The following is a 26374-nucleotide window of genomic DNA, read 5'->3' on the forward strand; positions in this document are numbered from 1 at the left end:
CCTTGCAGCACTAAGGAGGGGGCACGCCTAGGAATGGGAGCAAAGAGCTGGAAACGACACCGGGAGAAGTGGCTGAAAGCGGGAGAGTCCAGCCCGCCTCAGAGGAGGAGCTGTGTGTGGGGGACAGGGACCCCATCGCCGGAGGACTGTGGTTGCCCGAGGACCTCAGGCTCAGCCCCCCATCCCTTCATCCCTCTGCACACAAGGTGCCTTCTGCCCTAAGGTTTCTGTCCTTTCCCAGCCCCCCTGATCAGGAAGAGCGGGGGGCCCCTTGTCCTGGTCACCCTGGGTCCTCCAGGTTTCAGCACCAAACTTCCCACGTCCTGGGAAACCCCTCAGTCCTGGACAAACCAGGATGGTTGATCACCCCTACAGGAGGCTCAGTGGCCATTCAGACTGCAGCCTAGGGAGGGGGGTGTAGCTCAGTGGTAGAGCACATGCTTAGTGTGCATGAGGTCCGGGGCTCAATCCCCAGCACCTCCAACAACAAACAATTGCAACCCAGTCATCGGCAACGGAGGAAAACCCCAAACCTGGACCCTCTCTTCTCAAGGCCGGGGGAGGGGGGGCTTCTTAGTTAATGAAGAGAGACAAAGCCGAGCTCCGACCCCACACCCCACCTCACAGAGTGCCTACTGGCTGCAGAGCCCCCCCTGGTGCGCAGGTGAGTTTATTCCCACCGTGAAGGGGGGCCCGGTCTGGCTGGGGGAACGAGGCGTCTCCCCGTGGTACCCCACACACGTCGTCAGCAGAAGGCTTGTGCAGACGGGCGCCCTGTGTTTCTTCTAGACCCGGCCTGAAGTTCAGGTCCTTAAAGGAGTCAGGACTCCATCACCCCCTGCTGCCTGCCCGGCCTGGCTGGCTTCCACGTGTCAGTGCAAACGCAGATGGAATGGCTCTGTTAGTTAGTTTGTCTGTTATGGAGGTATACAGTTGGTTTACAATGTTGTGCCAGTTCCTGGTGCGCAGCACAGCGATTCAGTTGTACGTGCGTATATTCTTTCCCATTATAGGTTATTCCCAGGTATGGGGTGCAGTTCCCTGTGCTGCGCAGCAGGACCTTGCTGTCCGCCTGTTTTACGTGTCGTAGTTCGTCTCTGCTCATCCCAAGCTCCTAATTCATTCCTCCTCCTCTCCCTCCTCAGTAACCGTAAGTTTGCTCTCTGTGTCTGCGAGTCTGTTTCTGTTTTATAAATAAGTCCACTTGTGCCATGTTTTAGACTCCACGTACGTATGGTCTCATATGGTGCTTGTCTTTCTCTGTCTGGCTCACTTCACTTAGTGCGACCATCTCTAGGTCCACCCAGGTTGCTGCAAGCGGCATTATTTTATTCTTTCTTATGGCTGAGGGGTATTCCGTTGTATATATATAAAACCAGACCTTCTTTATCCCGTCATCTGTCTGGACTTTTAGGTGGCTTCCATGTCTTGGCCATTGTAAACAGTGCTGCTGTGAACACTGGGGCGCATGTGTCTTTTCAGATTAGAGTTCCCTCCGGATCTATGCCCGGGAGCAGGGCTGCCGGACCACAGGGTGAGTCTGTGTTCAGCTGTTGCAGGATTCTCCACGCTCTTTTCCGTAACGGCTGCACCCGTACAGATGGCATATTGACAGAGGTCACGCAGCCCTTTGTGGGACTGGGCCCTGAAACCCTGGCACCGTCTCCCAGTGGAGAACCCCCGGGCCCCCGGCCCACCCGCGTGTGCCCTGCGCTGCAGTGTGACGGCGGCTTGTCCCAGCAGCTGTGGCACACCGCCGTCCGATGCAGAACCGGCGTCAGAGGGGCAGTGCCACTGCGGCAAGGGCGAACCCCACGGCACCGGCCTGGCGGCCGGAGCGGGCGCTGGAGCGCCAGCGAGTTTTGCTTGCTCAGGGCGCTGCTCCTGGTGACTGGGAAGGCGGGTCCCCAGAGCACGCTCCGCAGGCCCAGGGAGAGAGCCTGCAAATGCGCGCCTTCAGTGGCGTGTGTCTGTCGGTGCTGGCTGTCCGGGGGGGCGTCACAAGGAAAGGAGCTTAGGGAAGAGCTGAGCCGCCTGCAAGCAGGAAACAGTAAGCCTGGGAGTCTGAGGTCTTACAAGCCTGGAAAACCCCTGAGCATTTCTGGACGCCAAATAGCAAGAGGTGGAACTTTCTTCTAAAGCCGTTGAATTCCAAAGACCAGCGAAGTATTTTTTGGAACAGAGCGACTCAGCCTTGGAAATAGGACAGATCCTTTCTGCCCGAGCTGGAGGCTCTAGGCAGGCCTCCCTGACTAGACGGATGCAGGGAGATGTGGAGGTAAAGCGGTACGAAGCGCAGCGTGCGCCGTATCGCCGACAGGCAGAGACGGACGGCTGGGGGTCTGCTTCCAGGGTCCCCGCCGGGCGGACCCGCCACCCACTTCCCGCATGACTGTGACAAGCTCCTACGGTACCACGGCCCTGAGATACGAAGGCTGCGTGGTAAATGGTCAGCGGTCGCTTACCTTTACAAAGAGGAGGCTTCCATGAGGCACGGGGTGTGGGGAGGGGCCGAGGACACCCGCGCTCTCATGCTCCCCCCAAATGCCCACCCTGGGCTTCCAGCCCACGTCGCCTCCTGCCAGTTTCCCACCAGTTTCTTCAGCCCACCTTGAGCTGCTCGCCGTGCTCGGCATTGTCACAGTGACTAATCAGACATACGGGTGGGGGCGGCCAGTTATCTGATTCCTGAAGCTGCACAGGAGGCTGCAAACCCCACCCGCCCACCCCAGTATGTGGCAGAAGTCCCAGCCGGGAAGCCAGGAGAGCCAGGAGCCATCTGGAAGCGTCCATCTGTCCCAAGGGAGCGAACCCCGCCCCCCCACCAGAATCCTGCGCCTGCCATGACGACAGGGCTGTTCTAAATTTTACTTGGGGTTGAAATATAAATCATCAAATCTCAGAACTGGAACTACGGTGCAGCTGGCCTGGCTCAGGCTTTCGCGCAGAGCAAGAACCAGCACCTGCGCAGCCCCGGACGGCCGCCCGTCCCAGCTCTTCTTAACGACAAGGATGCTCACGGCCGCCGTGGACAACTGACCAGCGCAGTGGGGCAGGTGCCCGACCTCGGCAGCACCCCCTTGTGGAGCTCGGCCCCGCGTCTCCGCAGCGCTCCTCCTTGGAGTGGGCCGAGCGCACGCACGGCAGGACGCCCAGGCTGCCTGCCCGCTAGCCTCAGAAAGGCCTATGTCAGCAGGTGGCCGAGACGGGGCCCAGGACGGAAGGCATCTTCAGAAAACAAAGCCAAACCAAGCGAAGGCTGCGCCGATGTGACCCTGTGCAGCCCTCCGTGCACAAGCAGGGAGCCAAGTGGAACCTTCCGAGTCCGAGACGCTCAGGCGTCCTGAGCGGTCTGGGCGTCTTCTGGTCCCTCAGCTGACAACCCGTCTGGCTCTGCAGCGCCTGCGTCCCCGGGGTGGCACTGAAACGTGCCCCCCGCAGCCCTGCTGTCTCCTTCCCACAAGCTCTGCTCTGAGGTCACCCAACAGCACCCTCAGCCCTGAAACGAGCGCCACAGCGGCTCTCGGGCCAGGATGTCCCCAGAACCACCTGGGGGAGCACTTCCAGTGTAGACTCGGGGCCTGTCCCTGACCCACGAAGCCAAAACCTCAGTGCGCGACGCCTAGAAACCGTGGGTTCTGGAGCCTCCTGTTGATTCTGACGATGAGCCGCGGAGCGCGTCAAGCGGGCAGAGGAGGCAGCCGAGCCTGCCCGCCCCACGCCCAGGCTTCCAGGGGCCGCAGCGCCCCGTTCGCTCCTTGGCCACTGCTCAGGGCACAGGCAGGAGCGACGCGGGTCAACGGGGAGCCAAGAAGCTCCGCATCAGGGTCCAGTCAGCGCGGCGACCGCCTGCACACCGGAACTCGCCTCGTGGCGAGGGGGCCTGTGATTCCAGCCTTTCGCGTGCAGCGTCGGCGCTAAGGACGCTGCACACTCTGAGGATTGCCGCGCTTGCTGGGAAAGCACTTCTGCGAGACCCCGCAGACAGAGAAAGCCGTGTAGGCAGGTGTGTCCGAACTGCGAAGTCCTGGGCAGGAGACAGCGGCCGGAAGAGAGGTGCTTGGGAGGACGGCCATCTCCGCAAACGAATGCTAAGTCAGCTCTTCAGAAAAGCCAAGTGTGCAAACTCTGGGAGCGAGGGAAAGTGGCACCATCGCAGGCCAGAGCTGGAAGGCCTGGCTCTCGCTCCCAGGAGCGACGGAGCAGGCCGCGGGCGCCGGACTCCCTCCGGGGGCGGGCGCATGGCGCGCAGAGCTCAGCACGGGGGGCCGCGGCCGCTCGGTGCGCCCGGAGCGAGACCCGGCGGCCGCAGCTGGCGGGCGGGCGGCCGGAGCCGCGGGCGTCCTCGCCGGGCTCGCTGGCCAGGCCCGGGAGCGTGGCGGCGGTGCGGGAGTCCGGGCAGCTTAGCAGAGGAAAGGGTTTTATCACCTAACTGGAATAGAGGTCAACAGAAAATACCCAGACGGAGTGTGGAGGGGGCAAAGGATAAAAATACGAAAAATGGCATCAGAGACGTGGGACCCGAGGGAAACCTCCTCCCGCGCGTAACTGAAGGCTTTGAAAGAGGCGAGAGAGCGGACAGGTTCAAAGAAACTCTCACCCAGGCACATCACAGCAAACCATCGCGGCAGAGGGACATCTGATGCAAAGCCGAGGGGAAGCCGTGCACCCTTCAGAGGAGCAGATTTTCTGCTGAAATCGTGGAATCTGGAAATTCCTGGACATAAGTGTTGAAAGTGCTGACAGAAGCTATCGCCAGCCTAGGATTTTTATACCCCACGAAAACGCTTTGAAGGTGACGCAAAATAAAGACGTTTCCAAAATACAAAAACGGACAGAACTCATCACCCACAGACCCAAGAGAAAATAATTATGAAATGAGAGCGGGGCTCCGGGCAGCGAGGAAGTGGTCCCAGGCTGGGGAAGAGATGGAAGCAGGACCGGGGGTCCCGTGAAGAGCGAGAATGAGCTGCGCTGAGAAGCGCGTGGGCGAAGCAGGCTCGGGAGAGCGGTGTCCCGCCTGGTGACATGTGTGCGGACACAGTGACACAGGGGCAGGAGGGGCGCTGAGCTGACAGGGGCTGATAGACCTTCCTGGTCGAGAAGGCCCCGTTTCTCTCGGGCCGTAAGAAGACAGGGATGGACGGGGCGGATGAGCACACAGGGCTAGGGGAAGGGTGTCCACTTCACCAACCCACAGGGGGAAGGCGGGACAGTAAACACAGTCACGGACAGGACACAGGGTGAGGAGAGCAGGGCTGGGCGCACACGCGCCCTCGCTGACGCCTGGCAGGGAGCCCCGCCTCCCCTCCTGCTCGGGGGAGCCTGTGCCGGGATGCTTGGAGGAGCCCCCCATCTGAGCTCCCCCAGCTGCCAGGGCGCACCTGTTCCAACCACCACTGAGCTGCGATGATCTGAGTTGGCGAGGCGCTGGCCTTTGGGAGAGAGTTTGCTTTTCACAATTAACGTCCGATTTCTGAAAGCTACAGAGGCAGAGCCTCAGCTCCTCCCAGCCTCTTACGTTCGGCTGACAGAGCCCCTTCCACGTAAGCCCTGCGGATCTTAGCAGCGGCCTTTGAAAACCACACATCTAACTCGTTAAACCTTCAGCACTTCGAATTGCAAAAATAAGTGCAATATATTCAAATTGCTTCTCAGCCGTTTCGATTGTCGGATGGACAAAACCTTCTTGGTATGAGTTAGCTTTTAGCAATCTAATGATTTCACCGAGAAATGCGACAGGCCCAGAATTTCTTACGTATTCCAGTGCTGCACCTGAACGCACTAAGCTTTCCAGGTAACGTCGCAAGACCAAGTCAACTAGTTAACGACGCATTTAAATTGGATTTAAGAGCCTTTGTGCGCAATAGGCCAAATTCCTCACACAGCGTAAGGCTATGAGATACCAAACCTGTCTGGATTCCTTCACGTGGAAGTCGTAAGTCTGTGGCTTTTACCATATTAGCCATTTCTAGACGTACAAGTCCTCCTGGGTTTATAGGGTGCTTACCTACTGAGCAAGGACGGTGCAGTTCCGACGAGCAGAATTTACTTCTGATGAGAGACTGTGGCTGGGGCGTGGTGGGGTCTGGTCGGCCCCAGGTGGGCTGAGGGAGCCTCTCCTCAGTTACTGAGTCAACGGCCGTGGGCGTCAGGGAAAGATGTGTGCAGCCCACGTCACTGGATCCAGGATGTGCACTTTCTTTAAAAATAGTTATAAGATTGTGAACGTAACCTGCACACAAAGTGTATAAAGTGAAAAGTACACTGCAGGTATTTTTGTCACCACGCGGCCAGCATGCTTGTCACCACCACCCAGGAGAAGAAATGGGACGTGACTGGAACCCCAAAGGCCATCCCTTCTTGGTCACCACCCTGCCCCACCCCAAATGCAATCACTTTCTTGTTTTCCTGGTACCTGTTTACCGCCTTCGTAGGCATCCCAAATACTGCAGGTCATTTTTAGTCTGAAGTGAAGCCAAGAGCATACACTCCCTTGAATGCAGCCCCCGCCCCAGCTGCTGCGCTGGTGTCCCCCAGCCTGGGTGTGGCTGTTCTAGTGACGGGGGACGGACCTGACTCCACGCTGGACCCGCTCCTTGTGCTTTAACCTTTGTGCGCTATTGCTTGTTAATCTTTAAAAGGGCGTTGCCTCTAAGCTTGAATTACACACAACGGTCCATCTCTGGGAACCCTGCCCCCCAGGTAAAGAGCATTAAGCTAAAATACCTTCGTTTAGCTCACAGGAAGCCTCCTGAGCAGGCCCGCCTGGGACTGACTGCTGGAAGGAAGCAGTCGGCACAGGCCCTCCGGAGGGTGACGGACACAGGAACATTTGATTTTATTCCCTCCCCTTTCAGTATAAAAGAAACCTGAATTCTACCTCAGGCAAGATGGCTCTTTGGGACACGAGTCCACCATCTTCTCGGTCTGCTGGCTTTCAGAATAAAGTCGCTAGTCCTTGCTGCAACAACGTGTCTGATTTGTTGCCATGCAGTGAGCAGCACGAGCCTGGCCTTGGCAGCACTAGTGCATGGCTGTCTTTGCGTTGCTGTCCGTCCTCTGCCTGGTGGGCGTTTGGGTGGGGCCAGCGTGCGTCTGCTGTGAGGAGCTTGGCTGTAGCTACTCTCAGCCGTGCCCCCGGGCACTGGCAGTTATTTCTACATCAGGCGGGCTACGAGAATGCATGTCTTCTCCCCTAGAAGTTAACGCCAACCTCTTTTCCAGGCTGGGAGCAGCCGTTCCGTGGCCGCCGGCATACGTGAACCCCCCCCTAGGAGGACCAGCATCACCGACACCGGGCGTTGTCGGTCCTTCCGGCTCTGGGGGTCCTGGTGAGCGAGCAACAGCACCCCATGCTGGTTACAGCTTGCGCTCCCCTGAGAGCCCACAGAGGCGCTTCAACAAGTATGCTGCCCTGTGGGGGTCGTCTGCTGGGAAGTGTCTGTTGCGAACCTCTTGCCCACTTTTAATGAGCCTTTATAATTTTTTTTGGACGTGTAGTTCTTTAAATACTCTGGATATGAGACCACACTTTTTTTGAAAAAAGAAAAAATAGGTTGTGGTAGGTGAAAACGTTCCCCTGGCCGAAGATTTCCTGCCGACTTCCCAGAACCGGTGAGGACGTCACCTTCCATGGCAAGAGGGACTTGGAAACACGATTAAAGTGAGGATCTGGAGGTGAGCGGCGGCGGTGGGGGGGGGGGGGGTCCTGGGTTCCCCAGGTGGGGCCAGTCGAATCACACAAGTCCTTCGGAGCGAGGACCCTTCCTGGCTATCCTCGGGGGGCAGGTGCGACCACGGGTGCAGGTCAGAGAGACGCGCTGTTGCTGGCTTCGAAGGCGGAGGAAGGGGCTACGAGGTAAGGAATCCCAGGGGCTTCCAGAGGCCAGAAAAGGCAAGAAAACGGATTCTCCCCGAGAACCCCAGAAGGGCCCGGCCCTGCGGAGAACCTGCTCCCAGCCCAGGACCGCCCACGTCAGACCCCTAACCGGCAGAGCTTTCTAGCAACACATTTCTGTTGTTTTAAGCCACCAAATTGTTGGTAACAAGTGTTCCCAAGGGAGTCCAGCTTCTGTGACTTTCTTTTTATTTCCTGCGACGTTCTTTGCTATAGAGAAGCTGTCGACGTTGATGTGGTTAAAGTGATCGGTCTTCCCCTTTACATCTCGTGCTTCTGAAGTCCTAGTTAAGAAATCACTCCCCAGCCCTGAGAGACTGCGCGATCACTCCCGCACGCCTCCCTTCGGGCGGCCCAGCTTCGCACGTGCGAGCCTGAAACCGCCCCGGAGCGGAGGCTGGAGCCGTGGGAGGCCAGCCCACCGGGGCTTCTGTGGGGGCAGCCCGCTGCCCCGACTCTGCTGGGCAGACGCAGCGTGCTCCCCGCGGGTCTGGTCTGGCACTTCAGCGGCTCTCCGGGGAAGCACCGATGGCGTGGATCGGAAGCGGAAAGTTCCTTATGTAACGTTTCCTCCCTTTTTTACTGAGTTTCCTAGGGTCCAAGCGACCTGTTTAAAGTTGTGTGAAGCTGCTGTGAGGCCTGGGATACAGGCGGTGCTGTGTGAGCGGGGAGGGCCGCCTGCGTCGATGAACCGCAGGAGCTTGGGGCTGGGGGCTGGCCGCCTGCGGGACAGCCACCCCTGGCGCATCAGCGATTTCGTCTGCTAAATGGGCCCCCAGCTCTCCCGGCCTCGGCAAGGTCAGGAGCCTGAGCAGCAGCAAGGGCTCTGGGAACTCGCTCCAAAGGGCTGGCCGCATATCAGCGCTTGCGGGGAAGAAAGGAGCTGTCAGAAAGCAGACTTTTAAAACCTGATTCTTCCTTCTGGCGGGGCTGCGGGGCTCGGACACGATGGGTTTACACAGCGGAGGCAGAGGGCGGCAGGGCCGTCGCTGGGACGGAGGGCAGGGGGCTGCGGCCGCGGCACGGCACTGGGAGGGGCCGGGCCGGGCTGCCGGCCGCCCTAGGAGAGCCGCACCTTCGGCTCGGAAGCCTGGCCTTCGGCTCGGACGCCTGGTGGCTGTGCTGTGCCCTCTGCCCGAGCTCTGGCTGATGCCGTCCGCGTGGCTCTGGTGCGGCCCCTGGAGGCAGCGGCCGCTCAGGTTGGACGAGTGACACGAGCTTTACCGCCAGGCCCCGGGTTCCGCGCCGACAGTTGGAAGAACTCTGGTCGTTGTCTTGGTCTTTGGTGGAGGAGAACTGGTCTTTGTGGGCCTCCTGGGAATCACCTGCTCGGGAGGGAGCCAGGGTGCTGCCGGAGCCGCGAGAGCCTGCTGCCTGGACGCCCTGCGCCTGCTCCTGCCTCCGGCCCGACCAGCGCCACCCCCTCACTCCAGAGACGCATCAGCTGAGCCCTAGGGCCCTGGGGCAGAGGGAGCCTCCCGGCCCAGGAACGGCCCCACAGCACACGCCTCCCTCGTCCAGCCGCACCTGTCGCACCTCGGCTGCCCCAGGACCACCGAGACCCACGCTGGTTGCCCCCCGTGGGGCCCTCCCCTCCTCAAGCCTGCATCTCTCTTCTGGGCTTCGTCCCCACTCCCCGGGTTGCCCTGGTCATCCTAGGGGACAGCACAGCCTCACAGGGGGCCCCCTGCTCCATCTGTAGTCCTGGGTGTGCAGCTTACCTCTGGCTCCTACAGGACCCCTCACCCCCACCAGCCTGTCAGCTTCACCACCTGCAAGATGGAGACGAGGTCCCTGCCCTGTTCCTTCCTTGGAGGCTCAAATGAGGATGTGTGTGCCCAGGGGCTGCACAAACGTCAGGGCTCCCCTCATGCCCCCCAGAGGCCTTGCTCTCTGCAGCTCTGGTCCAGCGCCATCGAACAGGCTCCTCCACCTTTCCTGAGTGAATGCACTCTGGGAATTGCCAGGAGGGTGCGCTGTAGGGTATGCCTTCCCACAGCCTGTGACCAGAGAGTCCTTTTAGGCAGAGGACATCCCCCGGGGCCCCTGCTCCATGGAACCCGGTTTGGGAACAGGGCTGTAAGGCCTCTTACGAAACGACTGTCCTCTCCCGGGTGTTAACAGGGACGGGGGCCAGCAACCTCAGGCCCCACTCAGAGACTGCTCACCGCTCTGCAGACGCAGCCTTGGAAGTGGTAAGTGTCACTGGTCCCCACGCTACACAGAGACTCGGGTGAACTAGTGTCTGCATTTACCAATGGAGAAGCCAGGGCCCACCCAGAGAGTGGAGGCCCCCGGCTCAGGGTCACCCAGGGGAGGTGGAGCCGGGACCCTGAGCGGGCTCCCTCTGCTCCGGGCCCAGAGCCGCAGCCCAGGCCACTCCGCCCCGTGCAGACCCTCGCCTGCACCTCCCTGGACAAAGGCCCCAGGACCAGCTTGCGCGTCTCCGCCTCGCCCGCCATCTTGAACGCCTGCTACTTGGCAAGTTGGCGGTTGCCCTCAAAGTCCATGAGGTCTACCCGGAGCTCACTGGTGCCTGTCGGAAGGAGGTTTTCAGGGCCCAGCAGGGCGCCCTCTGCCTCCAGGCGTGGGAGGTGGGGATCTGGGTAAACTCCTAAGCAATGTCTAAACTTGGCTTCCGGGGAAAATTCAGCCGGGGATGTGTGAGAAGCTGGGTTGGTGTGAGGGCCTCAGGGACGGCTCCTGTTTCCAAACAGCTTCCCTGCTGCGCCATCAGCCGTGCCTGAAGCTCCATGTTTGGGGTTCACTGGATGGGAATGAACCCAACTACTTTGAAACTGTACATTCTCCTGCAAACAGCGGTTAAGCCACTAACACACCAGTGCAGAAAACTGCAGCTTTTGCAAGAACTTCAGACACGTGAGTGGATACCTTCAAGGTTGCCATGAAGTCGTGGAAGAATTAAAAAAGGGTTTACCGTCCTGCAGGCGACCTCAGGAACAGCCGTGAAGCTAACCGTGAAGTGGAGGCCAGGCGACGGCGCAGAGAAGTGGGGGTGCAGCCCTCGCCCTGGGGTGCGCGTGGCTGTGTGGGGGCTGCCACACACACTGACCCGGGAGAGGCAAGGATGGGGCCTCTGGGGGCCTAAGATTCCAGTTTCAAGGAAGGACCAAGAGTTGGCGGCGGGAGAAGGACCGCCCCAAGTCCAAACGGCCTTCTTCTCACTTCCTGCTCTCAGAGTCTAAAGTACAGTTGGTCCTGAGACCGAAAGAGGTCGTCGCTCTGATAACCCAGCTCCGGGTGGAACATGCGGAGAGTCCAGGGAACAGACCCGCCCGGGGCTCTCACAGCCGACGCTGCTGCCCGCCCTCGGGGGGGCCCTGGGGGCACTGAGGAGCCGGCTCCTCTGTGCCCGACGGCCCCAGTCTCAGGGCAGGGCAAGTGGGTTCCGGGCCCCCAGGACCCCAGAGCCCGGCCGGGGCCCCGCCCGGGGCGGCCAGGGCCTGGAGGTGGCCATTCCGCAGCCACAGCTCTCCCAGCTGGCTGCCGAAGCCCCGCTTGCAGGTGGCCCAGTCCCGGGAGGAGCCCACAGAGCCGTCGCTCCTCCACTGGAAAACCTGGGCGGGCGGGAGGGAGGGGGCTGGGGACACGGGGCCCTGCTGCCCCCACCCCCGGCCCCGGGGGCCTCGGCCACACGTGATCTCCCCACAGGTGGAGAAGCCAGTGGGTAAGACTCCCTGGCCCGGCCCCCTCTGGCCCGGGACCACACGGCTGTCTTGGGGACCCCCTCCCCAAGGTCCATCCCCTGCCGTCCGTGTCCATGTCACACAGCACGGTCAGGGGACGGCAGCCGGGCAGGTAGATGGTGTGCCAGCCACTCAGGAAGTGTGCCCTGTGAGCAGCTCTTTACAGGTCCGAGGTCCTGGGAAGGGAAGCCGGGAAGCGGAGGCCAGGCCAGGAGCCCCGGACAGGGCAGGGGCAGCGGGGGGTGGGGTGGAGGGGAGCAGGGACACCTGCACGGATGGAGGAGGACTCTGAGGCCTGGGACAGGGATGCAGCCCCTGTGCCCCCCTGGCTGTGATGGCCAAGCCTGGTCCACCTGGCCATCCCCACCTCCGGGGCGGCCGTGGCCTGCGTCCCCTTGCACGTGGCCTTGGGGACACACTGCAATATTTTCAGGGCATGAGACTAGGAATGTCACGGCCAGGCCTTCTTAAGGCTGCTGACAGGCATCCAGGCCGACCGCTGTCCTAGGTCATTGGTCACAGAGATGAAAGGACCAGGCACGGCCTCTGGCCTGCCGCATGGCACTGGGCCTGGGGGTGGCCATGCTGGCTCAAGCCCCCTGGGCCCCTGGCCTTCCAGGGAGTACCAGAAGCGCCTCGAGAGAAGCTGTCATGGGATGTACTGAGTCACCCGGGCCCCGGCCGCCTCTTTCTGGAGGGACCAGGGGAGGGAACCTGTGTGGAGAGTGCCATCCCTGACTCCGGAACGTGAGACTGCACAGCGGCCGTCTGGCCGCCTGCTCCCCAGCAGGGAGCAGCTCCAGGCTCAGGGCCCGAAGTCGGCGCGCGGGTGGTCGCCTGTGGCCCAGGACTCAAGCTCCTGGCCCCCCCCCCCCCCCGACTGTGGGGAGAGAGGACTCACCCACCACGAGCCTGGAAACGGAGCCCATCCCCTTTGGCCCCAGCTGCTCTGTGAACACAGAGCCCCTGGTGTCCTTCCGCACAGGGTCTGCCGCCACCTCTGGAGAGCAGGGGTCAGGAGGCGTGAGGGGGTCTGCATTATTGATGCCAGCAGGGGAGACTGGGACCACCCAGGGCCTCTTCCCCTCCTCCCTGGCAGTGATCAGTGATGAGAGGGTCGGGAGAGGCAGCCCCAGGCTCAGCGGAGGCAGCGGGACACCCGCCGGTCCCCAGCCTCCCCGTGCAGGGGTGGGGCCACTCAGCCTGGGCCGGGCTAACCACACTCACGGGGGGGCAGCCGGCCAGGCTCGCTCCTCCTCCCACGGTCCTCGCCAGTGTCCCCCAACCCCCTCCCCCCAGCAGAAGTCCCAGCCTGGAGTCCATTGTGCTGAGCGCACACAGCCCTCCCACCCCCAGGACCTGACCTGGGAGCTCACATCACCCCGAGCAGGACACGTCTCAGGATGTGCAAGTGGGGGCCCCCAGCTCACCCCGCCTCCTGAGGGCTGCCCCCGCCAGTCGCCCTTGGATCGTCCACTCAGACGCCCAGGCCTGGGACACTCGGCCCTCCAGCTGGGTGCACACCTGCCGTCCATACCAGGCTGGGATCCCAAACCCTGCAAGGGAGGCCACCACATTGGCGGGAGAGGTGCCGAGCGCACGGGGGCCCCAGTTTTCAGGTGAGACTGCAGAAACACATAAGGTTTAGAACCGCTGCCGACGGCGTCGTAAAGGAGGTCAGGATCCAGGACCAGGAAGCATATGGTCTATGAAAATACGCCCTGATGTCAGCCGGTAAAGGAATGGGGACCAGCCCCTCCTCTGGGGCCTGCAGACCCCAGGTGGGCCCTGGGAGCCGCCCCGGATGCTGGCTCTGAGCGGGGCAGTGACCCTAGCTCCCGACCTGAGACCCACAGGAGGCACTGCCCACTCCGGCCTATTGTGACCCCCGCCCCGGTCCCAAGCACACGCCCTTCGTCCATCGGCACCCGCCTCTCCCTCGGGCCCCGCGGCTCCAGGCAGCCCTGGGCGGCCTCGGAGGACGGAGCTCTTGTCAGAGCATCCGGACCCAACACCTTCACCTCTGCAGAGAGGCACGAGGTGCCAGTCAGGGTGCTCTTCCCGGGCCCGAGGGCTCGGCTGAGGGGCTCTGCCAAGTGGCCAGTGTCCCTGCCGCAGTTGGAGGGCCAGCCTGGCAGTGGGTTTTCCCACCTGTGGTTGAAAGTAGTCAGGTGAGGAGGCGACACAGGGCAGAGCCCTGGCCTTGGAGTCCGCCTTGCCCGAGGGCCCCTCCCCGTACTGTGTGTCCTTGGGGAAATCACTCAACCTCTCTGAGCTCTGCCCCTTGGGCTCCCAAGTGAGGACAGGACTAGGGCTGTGGGGAGGTTTAGATTTAGATAACACAACTTTAAAAGTCTAGTACAATTCGTTTCAAAAGAGTTTCCTAAACAGTGGGTACTTTCAATAAATGGTAACAATAAATATAAGAAACTTGGGGAATCGGAGTCAACATAACATTTTCACCCCAGACCTTGGGCCTGTGACCAGAGTTCCTGAGCAGGAAGGGGTCCATGTAGTTCCCCTGGAGAGGGGACACATTTGACCCCAGGACACAGGACAAGTTCTAGGAGAACTGGGACCAGACAGGCATTTCCTTCTGTGGAAAAAATCGATTTTGTTGATTTCAAAAATAAAACATCCTCACATGAGGCGACTTAGAGACCGTGGGATCGGCCACGCCGTCACCGGAGACACCAGCTGCGGCGTCTTGGGTGCATCTCTTGCCTGGCCTTCTGGGACTCCCTCCCCCGAGGGCGGGCTGGAGGGCACCGATCCTTCCGTAAATATGTCCTCAACCTGGGGGCATGAGGGGCTGGTCTGTCCTCAGGGTCAGTCCCTCTCCAGGTGTGGCCCCTCCGCCTGCGTGGGATCTGGAGGGAGGCCACGCTCCCTTGAGACCCCGATTCTGCAGATTCGGGCTCTCTGGGGTGAGCACAGAAACCTGTGCTCACGAACCCCAGGTAAGCATGGGAGCCCCTGTACTAAACAGTCTTAGAGAATCTTTCTAGAAAGGGAGGGGCATTCCCTGCCTCCTCAGTGGCAGAGCTGAGAGCCGGCTGGGACGTTCCGTGGGGCCGCCAAGGGCTTGAGAAGCAGACAGACCTGGGAGTAACCCCTGCCCCTCCCCGTCTGACCTGTGTGACCTTTGTGACCTTGGGCCTGGCCTCCCCGGCCTGGAGGGTGAAGCGGAGATGTTGAGAGTCTTTGGAAGAAGATGCATGGAGAGGGTTTAACCTGGGATGCTATCCTCAGTCAATGAGTGGCCAGTTACTAGCTTCCAGGGACAGGAAATGCAGGTCCGTCTCACCTGGACAGGTGTGGGCAGCCTGGACAGCCAGGGTCCTGAAGCACAGGAACCAGGGGAGCTGGCCAGCGGGCCCGGGGCCACGGCCACCCGCTCAGCTGCATGTCCTCTGGTCTTCGACCTCGCTGGTCTTCGACCTCACTCTTGCAGGCAGAGGAAGCCACCCTCGTCTGGGCGGTAGCTTCTCAATGCCCACTGGGACGCCCACTTCCTGCAAGCACTTTGATTAACCCAACAGGAGGTGCCAAATGCTCCTTCCAGCTGGGCCCCGTCGGGCTGCCCGCTGAATCAGGCTCACTTCACCTGGCAGGAGGGCTCCCAGGACCCCTCTGTGAGAAACAGTCGGCCTTGTCTGTGGCCTCAGGAAAGCCCAGCCCCCACACCCCTTCCTGTCACCCAGCCAGACCCAAACACCACCCTGCGCCTTGACGGGGGCATAAGGAAGGGCTGGCTGAGGACAGCTCCCTCCCTCCTCTGAGTTCCAGAATACACCAATGACTGAGGCAGCCACTGGGCACTTACCATAAAGGAAGAGAGAAAGTTCCGAGCCCTGATGTGCCAGATACGACTCACGCCAGCCGCTAGCGCTCGGATTTCCCAGGTGGAGAACTGACGTCACACAGCGGGAACGAGCTAGGCGTCATCTCAGGCCTAGCGCTCAGGGGATCACCAGGTCTGTTCACCGCACCTGAAGATGAGGCTGCGCCCCGTCCCCCCACATCCCAGAGGCTGAGCTTCACACCGTGTGCTGTGAAGCTTGCACTCAGCCTGAACACGAGGTGGGCGTTTTCTGAAGGGCTTCTGCAGACGCGTAGAAGTGCTCACTAAGGAGAGTCAGGTGGTGACCCCAGGGGAGGAGCTGAGAGTAAACTCTCCCGTGGTTTGAGAATTCTCCGGGCTGGTCTGCGTGGGCTAGCCTTCCACTCGCACTAACCGCCCGAGTATGAAGGAAGTGGGGCATGGCCGGACCACAGGGCTAGCACAAGAGGGGACACGGAACCTCAGGTCCACCTCTGTGGGCACTGGAGTGACTCCAGACTTTGCAAATTTCTGTGCAGTGGCTCCAGCCCACTGAGACCGAGGGCGCAGACAAGCTGGACTGCCTTGGGTGCCATTCAGCCTCCCTGAGCTGCTGGACGGGGTGGCCTGTCCCCACAGGACAGGTCCAGGTTCCATCTGTCAGGCAGGGGAGAGAGGCAGCAGCTCTCTGCCCCTCAGCCCCACCTGCGACCACCCCTGTCCCGTGCCAGGCCGCCTCCTCTTCTCTGCTTCGTGACACAGTGACTGGAGGCGAGGTGTCGACGGCACGGTCAGCCAGCACCGTAACGCCGCTAGGCGTCTGTGGGCCTGTCTGTCAAGTTCAGACATCTGAAAGTTGGGTCAGTACAAGTCCTTTGACTTCTGACAGCGGTTAGGTGTTTGGGGCATCTGTTCTCATAAGGACTAACCGACAAACCATGACAAAAGTGATTTGCTTGAAGGCACAGCCAAGTCAACCATGTAGAAAAGGGCTTCTTGCTGCGCTCTCGGGAGAGGCAGAACCTGGAGGGGGAGGCCAGCACGCGGGGCCTCTTTAATGCCGGTCCCCGAAAGACGGCTGAGAAGCCAGCCGGCGACCTCGCCAGCTCTGCAGAGCGGGGGGGTCAGGTGCGGGCGTCTAAGGTCTGTCAGGGGCGCGGATTTGGGTAGAATCCAGGAGGGTTTCCCCCTGGGAATAAGGGTGGGTCATCGCTGGCCAGCCTTAGCGTGGACTGCAAGCTGGTTTTGAGACGTCTAAGTGTCCGAGAGAAAACGTCAGCTCCTGAGGTTCTGTTAAGGTCCTTCCAGATCGCCCGTGTCCCCTGCCCCCAGCTAAACCAACACAAACCTTCTCTGAAGGAGAAGCGTGTCCTCCCAGGACTTACGTGATTTCTGCAAATACGCACGTTGCTCACATTAAATGTTAGCGCACAGTGAGAGATAACCAGGTCCACGAGGATAAAAGACGCCCCGTGCAAGAACAAACAGAAACAACAGACTGTAGAAACGGACCCCCGAAACTAGAGGGGCCGGAACGACAACACAGGTAATGGTGAAAACGGAAAAGCAGCCTCAGAGATTAGGAGCAAACACAGACGCTCATGAATCACTACTTGTGGTCAGGACTGTGCTGAGCGGCACGGTCAGCGCTGGAAGGAAGGAAAAATAAACGCAAAAGAACTGGGAAGAGGGGGAGGGCACAGCTCGGGGGTAAAGCACATGCTCGGTGCCCACAAGGTGTGGGTTCAATCCCCAGCACCCCCGTTAGTAAGCAAGTCAGTAAATGAGTAAATAAACTTAATTACCTCCCCCTCCCCCCAAAAAAGCCATGAGATAAAGCTTTAAGAAAGGAGAGAACTGGAAATGTGGCACACTGCCGCTATTATTTTCAGAAGATACGTTTAGTGTAGAAAATTCGAGAGAACCTAAAGTTCGATTTTTAGAATGAACAAGCTTGCAAAATCAATTCTGTTTCCAAAAGTCAGCCACAAAGAATCATGAAGTGAAATGTTAAACTTTGCACTAGGGACGCCGAAGGCAAACAGCCGTGAATAATCCGGCCAGCCGCGTGTGGGTCCTCCTCGCGGAAGCCTGTCCGGTGCGGATGAGAGACCCTCAGAAAGGTCAGAACGGCCGGAGCGTGCTCGGCGCCTGCGGACCGGAGCCCTCGGTGCCGTGCACACCTTCACGTCCCTCTAGCTGATCTGCAGATTCGTCGCATTATCAACTAGGTGCCCAATTTGCGGTGAAACTTGGCAAAGGTGAATTTAGAATTTAACTGGGATGTTGTTGGGCCAGAACAAGGAAGGAGGACTCGCTCTACCTGATATGAATAATTATCATAAAAATACGGTCACTAAGACAGCGTGGCACTAGCCGTATCAGCAGGCCTTTGCAGGAAACCCCTGTTGTCACTGACCCGAAACCAGGGGCCCCGCCCGCCACTCACCTGCGGCCCTCGCTCACCTTTCAGATCTTTTGGCCGCACGATACCTTGCCTGACCTGTTGGTTCTTTTCGTGGATCAAAGAAGTAGAGATGGAGAAGGAGAAGTTCACAGATGACCAGATCTCTCCCCGGCTTCCCCTCAAGTGATCCGCAAAAACCTGTGTGAACAAGACGGCATCTAAAGAGAAGATCACGAGGCGTCGACAAGCCTGCACGTGGTGGGCGGTGGCGGGGACTCCGGCCCCCATCCCAGTGATCAGTCGAGATCACTTCCCTGGTCCCTTTGAGCAGAACCATCTGGAGATGGTTTTGGGGACGCCAAGCCCACTGTCTCTCCAGATTGCTGGCATTCTGATTAAAAGCCAGCATCTCAAGTGTTGGTTTTTGACCAGTGAGCAGCCAGACCCGAGTTTGGTAACAGCTCCAGGGTCCAGACTAACCCAGCGGAACGGACTGAAGAGTCTAGACACAGATTCAGGTGTGCAGGGACCCTTGACGTCAGACAGCGGCGGCCCTACAGAGCAATGAGGAGAGAATGAACCTTCAGTCAGTGAGGTGAGCTGCTGGGGACTCGTGGGAAAACAAGAGGTGAAACTTGACCCTTATTACACAAGAGAAAAATAGTGGGAGAGTTACAGGCCAAACGTGGAAGATGGAACATCAGACGGCCTGGGAGGACAGCCTCCGAGGGCGAAAAGCGCTGAATGCAGTGAAAGCCCTGACCATTGACATTAAGAGGGAGAACTCTGGGTTCTCACACGACACCCAGAAGACACAGCCAGGAGCAGGGACGAGGTGTCTGCAACACACAGAAGTGACAGAATGCTTGTATCCAGAGTAAACAGAAAACGGGTGTGAAGTCCTGCAGAAAGCGGGGCAGTGACTTGCCCGACTCTCCCCGAAGAGGACGTCAAACACCTGACAGGACGAAGAGGGGCTCGACCTCATCAGGGATCAGGGAAATGCAAGTGCAAACCCCGTGAGACACCACTGCCCGCGCAGTCCGGTGTGGCCGCGGCAGGGGGAGGGGACCGTCACCTCGCGCCTCCGCGTGGGCGCCCGGGCGCCGCCCTGGGCCCGGCAGTGCCTCCTGCTGTCACGCGGGTACCTACTTGCCGACCTCCGTCCCGCCCACCGCAGTACATGCCCAGGCTTAGAGGACACACGCAGGACACCACCCTGCTCCAAACTGCAGCAACCAAACGCCCACCAGAGCCAGGCGGACGCGGTCCCCGGCGTGCGCGCGCTGGGGGAGCCTTCAGAGCGGCGACGCGGACACCCGCCTCCCTGCAAAGCCAGCTGGGGGTTCGCACGCGCGGCGCTGAGCGGAGGAAGCCAGCTTCCAGGGGGCACGCTGTTTAACAGCGTTTGCACTTAAAATTCAAAAGTTGGCAACGCCGCACGGACGTGTCCGGGGATACGGACCGAATGGAAATGTGGACAAAAGAGCCAGGGTGACCCCAGGCGGGACGGCAGCCCCTCGGGAGGGCGCGGGGCCTGGCGCTGGGCTCCAGCTTCGCGGGGCTGGTGCGCTGGCTGGAGGTTTCATGCGCCCTGGGGCAGAGGTGGTGTATTTCGCTGTAAAAAGGAAGCTTAAATGAAATGAAACGGGGCGTGCAACGCCACAGCCACCCTGCAATGGCTCCTGCTGCAGTGCGGCTGTCCCCGGAAGCGCCGGGATTTGCCAGGGCCCCTTGTCCCGCCCCGTTCCTGGAGGCCGCGGGCACCTCCCAGGGCTGCAGCGCTGCATCTGAAGGGAGGTGTCCCCGGCGGGGGCTCCCGCGCACCGGCCCTCGCCGGGCACCAGGAGCGGCACAGCGGGGCCCCCCTCGGGGTTTGTACGAGACTCCACAGATGCAGGAGGGACGACAGTGGCGCTCGCCCTCCAAGTACCCAGCAGGGTCCTGGCTCGGGTTGCGGGGTGAAGACCGCACAGCCCCGGGTTCGGGATGTCTGGGTTAGGGCGGGTCCTCGGGTGGGGACTGGAACATAGCCTAGGGCTGGCAGATACAGCTAAGTGAGGACTTTGAGATGAGGGGGTTCCAATCAAACTGCTGACTTCCGTTGATGAGTTGAGGGTCTCTGGGGGAAGTGCCTGCCTTGAGTATGCGTCATTACGCACTTGCACCTTCCACCTGTCGAGCCAGAGTCTCCGGGAACAGCCGGACACCTGCCCCACCTATGGCGACCCGCTGCCCCGGTGCCGGGCCGGCCTGCAGCGTCCGGCTCCCCCCCAGCAGCGGCGCGTCCCCGGGCTTGCGCTGGGCCTACCCCTTTGTTGCCACCCCCTTCCTTGCTGCCCCTGCGAGGACCCGTGTCTGGAGGGCTGTGGGAAGGGCAGCCATGCTCCCGGCTGGACCTGGCGGGGTCGGCACCCCGTACGCCGGGGATTCCCCTGAGGCTTCTGTGTTTGGCTGTGACAACCGTCTACACCGGGAGCCCTTTGGCTGGGGGCGAGCTGCCTGCCAGGCCCAGCCCAGTTCAGAGCCCAGGAAAGGGACCCTCCCTGAACTGATTTTCTATTCGGGGGCAAGGAGGAATCAGGGCTTGCCTTGGACGTGCCCCAGGCAGCACCACACAGGCCTGGGTTCTCCTGACCCAGGCTGTGTGGCCTTGGGCCAGTCACTTGACCTCTCTGTCTTCTTGGTCAAGTGATTTGGGATAACAGGGTGGGTTTAAGGGCCCCGTGAAGGGAGGATAGTAAGTGGGAGGCATGGGTCGGGGCAGACCGAGGGGTCAGAGACCGTGGACATGGGCATCACCTGCCCCTCCGCAGCTGGCCCGGACTTCCTCCCAGCATCCTCTCTGCCTGCTTTCAGGACCGCCCTCCACGGCCTGGCCACCTGGCCCCACCTGTGCCAGGCCTCAGTTTCCGTTGGGTGTTTCACAGTCTGGGAGGAGGAGCCCGCTGGCTGGTGGCTGCTGTAACCCCGCACCGAACCGCCCCCCCCACCCACAGCTTCGCTACCTGCCCCGCCCCCCCCCGAGCCAGACTGGGCCCTGGCTGCTCCCTGGCTGCTCCACTGAGGGTGTCGGGAGCTGTGTCCCTGGGGACAGAGGACAGGAGGACACAGGACAGGAGGGTGGCAGCCCCTGGAGTGGGCGGGGCTCACTGGGCATAGAACCTGCAGCCTGTGACGTTTTTCGGGGCCAACCAGAATGTTCTTGATTTCTTTTAAAATCAGAAGGAAAAAACTGAGTAAAATTTGACCCAGTTTATATTTGTCTTTGAAACTCCATGGTTGTAGAATATAATTTTTAATACTTTCCATGGAGGAAGGGGCCCAGGAAGACAGCAGGAGCCCAGAGAGGAGACTCTCCCAGGACCCCAGAGCACATCTTGAGAAAAGCTGAGGTGAGCTTTGGCACTGCCGCCCGGCGTCAGCTGTCAGAAGGAGGTTTTTCTCTCCCCCGCCCCCCCACTCACAGGCCTAAAACTTCCTCTTTCCCACCCAACACAGGGCCCTACAGCAGGTTTTCTCAGCCTCGGTGTTAGCGGCCTTTTGGCCCGGACAGCCCTCGCCGTGGGGATCACCATGCGCACTGCCGGCTGGTAGCGGCATCCCGGCCTCTACCTGCCGGATGCCAGCGGCACCCTCTCCCTGAGCCGCGACAGCTGGAGGTGTCCTAGCCGCTTCTGCCGCACGTCCCTTTGGGGGTGGGGGGAGGTCGCACCCCGGGCGCCATGACTTTGGGAGCACGACCTCTTCAGTGTCCCAGACCCTCAGGGTGCCCTGATTTCTTGGCCAATACCTGAGAATCGTACCTACCACAAGCCCCGCCCCCTCTGCCTCCCCAGGTCCCAGCCCGGGTACCTTTTATTTTAACAGGGTTCTCGGAAAGTGTGTTTTGTGTATGTGTGTTTAACGTGGGTAGATGGCATTGGATCTCATTCTGAATTCCACTTTGTCCACTTGGCGTGCACTGCGCGCACCTGTGACTCTCCAGAGCACGCCTCTTACCTATTTATCTACCTTCCGTGCGCTGCTTTCGACCGCCAAGTCTTCCCCAAAGGTGTGCCGACATCATCTTGGACCTGTCCACGTGCCCAGCGCGGTGGCCAGGTGGCCTCTGCCACCGCCGGCCACCAATGCCGCACGCGGTGCAGTCTCCCCAGGTCCTATGCTCTTAGGAGTGCGATTTCCAGGTCGCGTGGTCTGCGGATCCTTAACTCGGCTGCAGGACCCGGGTCGGCCCTTCAGAACGGCCACGCCCCCACAGGGGACCACGCTGGCTCCTCCCCTCCCCAGCTCTGCACCGTCCAGCTTTCTGACCGTGCCCCGGGTCCTCAGCCGCTTGTCCGTGCTGGAGCCTCGAAGCTTCCCTCTCCCAACCCCTGCGCCCATTTCTTTTGTGCCGTTAGGGTTGCTGCCTTCTCGCATCTTCTCCAGACAGTGATCGCCTGTTGGTTTAAGACACCGCAGACACCTCCTCCTGCTCCATCAGCTCTCCCATCGCCTTTGCCCTTAGAGTTTTGTGAGCTTGTAATTTTTGCTTTTAAAGTTTCATTTACAAAGCCTCCCCCTCCTGCAAAGTCCCAGAGATCATCTCCTGCCGCTCGTTTACCCACTGTGCTCCTCCACCCCAGGGACGCTTAACTACCCTCTAGCTCGTGGGCCCGTTCCTAGAACTGCCTACCAAGCCACCGTCCTGTCCCACGGGGCCTGTGGCGCCACCCTTGGTCAGCTAAGCCTACATGTGGTCGGTTGGCTGTGTCCCTGATCTCCGGGTGCCAGCCCGCAGCTCCGCGCCGCGACTGCGTGGCACTCATTCGCACCTTTGCAGGAAGTCTTTCGATCTCCAAGGACGGTCCACACTCTTTACTCTTCCACAGCCGGTACGGCACCGCCACATAAGTCTCAGACGGCTTTTGAGTCCTGCCAGAAACGCTTTGATTGGGCCTGCACTGAATTTACAGGTTAATCTGTGGGCAGCTGGCGTCTTTACAACGTTAGCTCTTCCCATCAGAAAGCACGGCGTCGCCGTATTCAGATCGTATCAGTTTCACGAGCGGCTCGGGTTAACTCCTAGACGCGTTACGGTTTCTCTTCCTACTGTGAACGGCACCCTTTAAAAATCATATTTCCTAATTGATCATTACCAGTGAAATGAGTGTTACTGACTTCGTAGGCTCGATATGTCCAGCCGACAAACCCAGTACATCTGCTGATTCCACTGGCTTTTTTCTAGAGAGATGATTTAATGAGGAAAACCTTTAATGACTCACTAAAAAGGGAGCTGAGAAAAACCAGTTTCCTTTTTTCCTGGAATGAGAAGAACTCATTCTCTCTTACACACACATACCCTGTGCACACACGCATGCAAGCGTGCACACACATGTGCTCATATATACTCACGTGCACACGCAGGCACGCACACATGAACACTCACACACACGCACGCACACATGCTCACATACACCCATGCACCCACATGCCCGCACCACACATACATGCCCGCACATGCACGTGCGTGCGCATGCGTGCACACATGCAAGAACAGCCCCTCTCCTCTCTCCTGCTCAGTCCTGGGGTCCTACTTGGCACCACCGCACGCGCTCTGTCAGAGGCACACACCGGGACCCAGGTGGGCTCCTACCCTCCAGGAGCTCAGCTCTGGCCGGGGAAACACAACACGTGTTCAAAGAGTCATGGGAGCGAAGGCATGAATTCTCCTTGCGTTTCTTCCAGCCTCAGCGGCCGTCACCTCCTCTCTCTCCCTGGGGAGGCGAGAGAGGGCACCCAGCACGTGTGAGAGGCGGGAGCAGACGTCCTTGGAGGGCAGGGGTCCCTCTTCCGATAAGCCCTCCCACCCTGGGTCCTCCTGGCTGAGGTGCCCCAGGCAGCCCGGGCCAGCAAAGGAGGGGAGAGACATGCTCTCCCGCCCTGGCTCCAGCCTAACCTGCAGCCTCAGGGACGCCCCAGCCCTCAGTTCCCCTGTTTGCCGCGGGGCGTCTGGACTAGGTGTGCTTTCTGACTCCTTTCTGCTGAGGCTGGGACCTGCCCCGACCCCCGCTGGCTCCCCAGAGATTCCGGCGTCCCTGGACCTCCTCCAGCAGAGCCCCGCACCGTCCCCGTGACACGCCCACTGCTGCGGCCTCATAGAAGAGGCCAGTCCCCCGGCTCTTGTATCTGGGCTCTGCTTGGGGTAAAAAAGCCTAAATTCTGTAGGAACTGGGTGCAGCCTACGGGGGTTCGCCTCCGTGGCGGTTCGAGGCAGGGCGGAACAAAGCTCGGGAGGTGGGACGTGGAACGGGGCAGCCGCTGGGGAGCTGCTCGCGGCCCCCGGCACTCAGAGCAGCCGCACCCCCGGCGAGCCCGCTCCCAGGGGCGTCCCCGGGCGGATGAACCCGGATGTTCCTGAACGTACCTGAACAGCGGACGTCCCCCCGAAAGCCTGCACGCTCGTGTCCGGCACCGCGGCTCACGACAGCCGAGGTGGAGGCAGCCCAAACGTCCGCGGGCTGACGCGTGAACAAACGTTGTGCTCCATCCACACGAGGGGTGTTACTCGAGCATCAAGGGGAACGAGGTTCTGACTCACGATAAACACGGACGAGCCTTCAGAACGTGCCGAGGGAAGCAGCCAGTCACGAGACCACAGCTGCCTGAGCCCGCTGGTACCGAACGTCCAGAACAGGCGGCTCCCTGGGGTCGGACGGTATGTCGGGTTTGCCGGCGGCTGGGGGGGGGGCCCGGGGGGCGACCGCTAGGGGGGCGCAAAGTTCTAAACCGAGAATGTGCCCCGCTCGGCAGATACGCTAAGAGCGTCGAGCTGCGCGTGCTGCGTGAGGGACTGTTATAAGCTGTGGGCCAGAGCTCGGCAAAGCCGCCTAGAGAGAAGGGATCGCCGTCCGAAGTGAAGCAAAACCGCGATGCCACTTACACGTGGAATCTAAGGGGAAAAGGACGCAAACGAACATATTCGCAAAACCGGCAGGCTCACAGGCACGGAGAGCAACCCTGCGGTCACCGGGGGGGGGCGGGCGGGCGAGGAGGGGTAGATCGGGGGTCCGGGGTTCGCAGGTAACACGTGTGAAATAGATGAACAACAAGGTCTCACTGCAGAGCGCAGGAACCATATTCAGTGCCTTATAATGGCCTGAAATGAAGAACGGTGTGGAGAGGAACGCGTACAGGCATGACTGCCTCACCACGCTGGGCACCGGAAACTAACACAACGCTGTAAACAACCACACTTTGACTAAGAGAAGGGTCAGCTCTGGGAAGACGGTGACGGTGGCCGGGGGTGCTGGCACACAGGCCCCCAGAGCGGGGGGCGGCCCCAAGGCCCTAGACGGGAGGGACCCTCCCGCCCGGTGCTGCGGGCTGTGGAGAGACCCGGGCCTGCTGGCCTCCGCTCCCCCTGCCTGTTGCTCCTGCCTTGTCTCCGGTCCAGCCCTGCCGGCCTCTTGCCTGCCTCCCCCGAGGCTGGCAGCCACACCGGGCTTTCCACGGCTCCCCCTCCTGCCACCGAGGATCCCGAGGGGCTCAGCCACCTCCCCCAACCCGGCGCCTGGAGGTCAGGGCGGCAGGAGGCAGGGTGGCCGGGCTCCGGCAGGAAGCGGTCCTCACCCTCGGGCCAGCTTAATTTCCCAGAGATAATAACGCCAGCCTGAGCGTCTGCCGGGCACCTGAAGACAGACGACCCGTGTTTGCAGGGTAATAGCTTGTGTCAGAGCAAATTGGAATTTATATCTCAGGAGGCAGATAATCCCCTTCAGAGCCCTCGGCGTGCCCAGGACCGGAGACGTTTGCACCGCGACGCCGGCGGGGGACGCTGGGGGGCAGCTCCACGGGAGACCCTGCCCACCTGGGGCCTGTGTTTCACATCCTAATTGAGCTACAAACCCGAGCACACCGCGGGGAAGACAGGTCTCGCTGTGTCTTCCTTGTGATTTGCTTGGGTGGAAGCCATTCTCACCCTCAGAAAACTCAGGGAAGACAAATCAGGAAGCAGGGATTTTTTTCTTTTTTCTTTTGGTGTTGTTTTGTTTTGTGTGGTGTGGTGGTTGGTCATTTTTGAAGGTATTTGTAAAGCTTGTGGACAGACGAGAACACTCCAGGAGCGCATTCTCACCCCCTTAAATAGCTCCTGAACCCCGCCCTCCCCTGCTCTGTGTTCGCAGGGACCAGAGCACAGGCCGCTTTGCTCTCTGCTTGAGTGGCGGCGAGCCGGCCGGGGACGGTCACGTACAACGCGCGGAGCGAACAGCAGAGAGACCAAAGCCACGGTGACCGCAGGCGCTGCCCGCTCCGAAGCACTGTTCCCAGAGCCGTGTGCAAATATGTTTACTCTGCGTAGACGAATGGGACGAGGCTGCCCACAACATTTGTTCATCACAGCGGATTTAATTTTTAGACTTGCATTAGAGCAGGATTAACCTTGCTGAAGGGTATTGAGATGCGGGTGGAATGAACAAACCTAATCCTGGAGACACGCTGCCACGGGAGAAGCGCCGGGTGGAATTAAGCATTTACCGCACGTAAGTACCATC

The 26374-nt window shown here is 60.4% G+C and overlaps 1 pseudogene; it reads right to left on the reverse strand.

The window, feature by feature from the left end:
* Positions 1-8854: 8854 nt before the first annotated feature.
* On the reverse strand, positions 8855-24799 carry LOC141577576 (ficolin-1-like; annotated as a pseudogene).
* Between the last annotated feature and the right edge of the window lie 1575 nt (positions 24800-26374).

This window comes from Camelus bactrianus, chromosome 4 (genome assembly GCF_048773025.1).
Source record: "Camelus bactrianus isolate YW-2024 breed Bactrian camel chromosome 4, ASM4877302v1, whole genome shotgun sequence".
NCBI lineage: Eukaryota > Metazoa > Chordata > Mammalia > Artiodactyla > Camelidae > Camelus > Camelus bactrianus.